Source organism: Podarcis muralis, chromosome 8 (assembly GCF_964188315.1).
Source record: "Podarcis muralis chromosome 8, rPodMur119.hap1.1, whole genome shotgun sequence".
Taxonomy (NCBI): domain Eukaryota; kingdom Metazoa; phylum Chordata; class Lepidosauria; order Squamata; family Lacertidae; genus Podarcis; species Podarcis muralis.
Window position 1 is genome coordinate 40,405,719 of NC_135662.1, and position 4,187 is coordinate 40,409,905.

At 43.2% G+C, this 4,187-nt stretch overlaps 1 long non-coding RNA gene across 1 annotated transcript; it reads left to right on the forward strand.

Moving 5' to 3' along the window:
• The first annotated feature begins 2,666 nt into the window (after positions 1-2,666).
• Positions 2,667-3,634, forward strand: LOC144328800 (uncharacterized). Its single transcript, XR_013394092.1, has 2 exons — positions 2,667-3,093; positions 3,522-3,634. It is a non-coding gene; the product is annotated as an uncharacterized LOC144328800 (long non-coding RNA).
• Positions 3,635-4,187: the final 553 nt, after the last annotated feature.

The window sequence follows — 4,187 nt, forward strand, 5'->3', positions numbered from 1 at the left end:
GTAACCTGGATAGCTTCAAAAGAGGATAAGACAAATCCATGGGCGAAAAGGCAATCAGTGGCTACTAGCCACAATGACTATGTTCTACTCCACTATTGACTCTGAATATAAATTGCTAGGGATAACAAGCAGAGAGAGTGCCATTGCACTCAGATCCTGCTTGAGGGCTCCCCATAGGCATCTAGTTGGCAGCTGTGAGAATAGAATGCTGAATTAGTTAGGTCTTTGGCTTGATTCAGCAGGTCTCAAGAACATAACTGGGGGGTTAAGAACACCCATTCTATTTCAAAAGTAGAGTATCAAAGCAATGGACAGTGGGAAGACCTCTAAGAACGTGCTTCTGAAGAAATGTTCTGCCACTGTGGAGAAATATTAGCATGTCAAATCTCCTTTCGCTGGAATTTTAAATTACTCTTTCCTGGTCTTCTCCCACACAGTGCTGATGGTTTGCTACACACCAGACTGCTGCACTCTGTCTGCCACTGTCTTTCTAACAAAGACAGCCCCACTTAAAGCAGCTTTGTTAAAAGCCATATAAATCTCCAGGGGCTTTTTATACTCTTGGAGTGATAGGTCCTGTCCAATTACTAGCCTTACTAATAGGTCTAACTGATTATAGCATCTATCTCGAGACATGACAAGCACTGGAACATAGCTGTAAGTAATGGCAGATACAGTGGGCACCCTGTCTAGATAAGGAGCCGCAACTGCCTAAAATAGAAATGGTAGTGACAGGTAGCTTCATATCTAGACAGGGCAAACTTCATGTTCACCTGTGTTGTAAATTGGTTGGAGATTCTGAGAAGAACTTTGCTCAGTGGACATTTTTCAGTGAATCAACCTCATCTGCATCCCCCAGTCAAATACACCAATTAGAGTAGGGCTGCCATACGTCTGGAATTTCCTGGACATAGCTGGAATAATACAGTCGGAAACAGTTTCTGGGCAGAAATCACTGAAATGTCTGGGGAAATATGGCAGAAGTCTAAATTTTGGTGAGATTTTGCAAAAAAACAAAAAAGCTTTCACTTTTTGAAATATGGCAACCCTACGTTAGAGTGTAATGATGCTTCAGAGTTCACACTACTTCAAATTTTGTGACACCAAAACCTGAGAATGTTCTACTGGAATGACAATAAAAGGTTGGTTCTGTTTGATTTAGAACACAAAATAATTCATAGAATCTATTTTTCAGCTCAGTATACAAATTTCCACACCCAAATTGGAATTAATTTGTTTCTGGCTGCAATTCAAAATGATGACCTACCAAGCCTACATGACCTGGCATTAAAATACCATGATTTTAAGAGAGAGGCTCTTCTTTCTGTCTGCAGTGTCTCAAGGGCATTTGGCAGAAACTCAAAAGATGATCTTCTTTAAATCCTTGCTAAAGGGGGGGACAACTAGCCCCATCTCTGATGTGCTTCCACCAGCAGTCATTGATTCAGTTAGGGCCTTGGCCCATTACCTGACTTAATATAGCCATGGTAAATATGATGTGATTGGTTTAATTGGTTCTTTTTATCATGGTTGTTTTTATTCTGTTTTATTTTTTATTTGCCTTTTTAACACATACATATATATGTGTGTGTATGTTATGTAATACAGAGAGGGGGGGAGAGGGGGAGAGAGAGAGAGCTTTTTTGGGGGGTACTCATACCCCTAAACATTTTGTGAATCTAGGTTTGGCCTCATTGAGAGGCAGTATTTCAATATGAGTAGGAAAACGAGAGTACCCCTAAACCTTTTTTTTAGAAAAAAAGCACTATGTATACTGTGTATTCTGTATATGTATATATGTATGGGTGTGTGTGTGTGTATTACTTTGTATTTTCTTTCTGTTATCTGCCTAGGGCATTATTTGGCGAGAAAGCAGGGTACAAATTTAATACACCAACTAAATAAGAAAATGTTTCATATGCAATGACTGAAAAAAAGTTCAAAGTGGTTTTGGGCCCACAAACAAGACAATGCTGTGCTTTAAACTGCCACTCTTTAATCCAGAGAAGGGGCATATGGCCCTCCATAGGCTGTAGAACTCCAATTCATGTCACCTCAGCTGGCCTGGTCAGTGATCAGGGATGATGCAACATGCTACAACAGGGATGATGCAACATGCTCTAGTCCAACAACCTCTGGAGGGACACAGGTTCCCCACCCCTGCTTTAAACTAACTCCAAAGTCTATTGATTCAATATGTCTGCTCTGAACATGTCAAATGTTGGCTATTACCCTTCATGTCCACTTTCTGGTTTTAAATCTTTAATTTTATGATGGGGTAGGAAGCCTCCAGTCCATGAGTCCTCCATCTGGCTCCCGAGACTCTGCCAAGGCTATATCCTCCTCCACCACCTGCTCTCCTCCACACCCTCAAGTGCTTTCGCTTGGAACATTTACTTGCTGTGATTATGCTTCTTGCTTAACTGGAGGTACAGATGGGCAGGGCACAGAAATCTCTGGCCCAGCCACCACTGGCATGCAAAGCCTGTAAGGCTTCTGCAAGGGAATGCATTCATTGTGCTGAACAAGGAGCCCACACCCACGTTTTATGGTGTGATTCTCTCAGCTATCTGAGTGGTGGGCTATAAACCTTTTAAATATTAGACAAATAAATCGCTGCTGAGGTGCACCTAGAATTGTGAGGCCTGAAGATATTGTGATGATGCCTTCCTAAGTATTGTAATTGGCTGTGGACTCTCTATGAAGTCACAGAAGCACATGGCAGTTGAGTGGACATAAGGGTGGGCCAAGGGAAAAGTAAGTGGAATGAGATCCTCTTCCCCAATAGAACACTGCAGGAAACAGCTGAGACATGTCACATTGCCTGGTCTTTGTCCAGGTGGAGGAGGTGAATTGGTGAAAGGAAGGAGGCGGTCTTCTGGCTTCATGATGCCATTGATCAATAATAAGGCAAGTTCGCTTGCTGAGTGGAATCACAGCTTGAAGGTATCTGATATCTATGGTCAGAAGCTGGCTGATGTCTAGTGATGGACCTAACAGAAGCTGGCAGATGCTGGTGGGCAGAATTTGGTGGCGTTTGCATTCAGAGGCCAATGGATGCTGTAAGACTGAAGCAACTCAATATTTGCAGATGTATGTTGGTTTAAGTTCACCTTTGGAAGCTCGTTGACAGAAGCCAGTGGATATATGTAGGTTGAAGCCAGGGCACCGAATGTGAATGAATGGAGAGTGAAAGATGAGTGAATGTGTCTGTTGGCATTCTTCAGGGATGTTGGCTGGCCTATGTTTGTGTGTGAAAAGGAAGTTGTGAATGAATAGAGAGTGAATGATGAGTGAATTTGTCTGTTGAATGTTGGCTGGCATATGTTTATGTGAATGAATGCAAGGGTTTGAATGAATGGTGGGTGAATGATGAGCGAATGTGTCAGCTGGTGTATTTTTGTGTATGCGAGGGAGAGGTTTTGAATGTGGTCAAGGCAAATGAAGTTGCCAGGCAAAAGCCAATGGAAGTAGATGATAGCCATTCCACTCATTGTCCCTGTGGTTTTTTTTTCTTCTAGGGATGTCTGAAGCCACTGAGGTTTTCTCAAAACGACACATGAAAGCAATAAAGAGAACTGCAGAGCTTAAGCAAGCCAGCTTATATTTCTAAATAAATGTCTTTTTAAATGCACATGCTTTTAGTGTTCATTCTGTCTTTTCCTTCAGATAACGCAGGGGTGTCAAACTCAAATTCATCGGGGGCCGCATCAGCAGTTTGGTCACCCTCAAAGGGCCAGTTGTATCTGTAGGATGGCATGCGCTCAATATAAAAACAAGTGGAGGTTTCCTGAATGCATGTAAAGTGGAGGTTTCCTGTGTAGAACGGCAGGCACCGCTAGAGGGCAGACGTTCTCTGGCTTGTAGGCTGCCGCGCATGCGCTGAAGAGGCGGCTTTCTTGTGTAAAAAAAAAAGCGAGAATAAAAGGTGAAGGCTGGTGGCCGGCGGCGGCTACACGGGCCACATGACAAGGTCTGGCGGGCCGGATTCGGCCCGCGGGCCTTGTGTTTGACACCCGTGAGATAACGGGATATCAAATACTTGAGTTTTATGGTGTTCCCTCTCAGTATCACTAGACATGAAAAGTGGGGAAGATGAGAAATAAATAATAATCACTGCTGAGATGCCCCCACAATAGTCAGGCCTCGGGGAAGTTGTGATGATGCCTCCACAACTGTTGTCATGG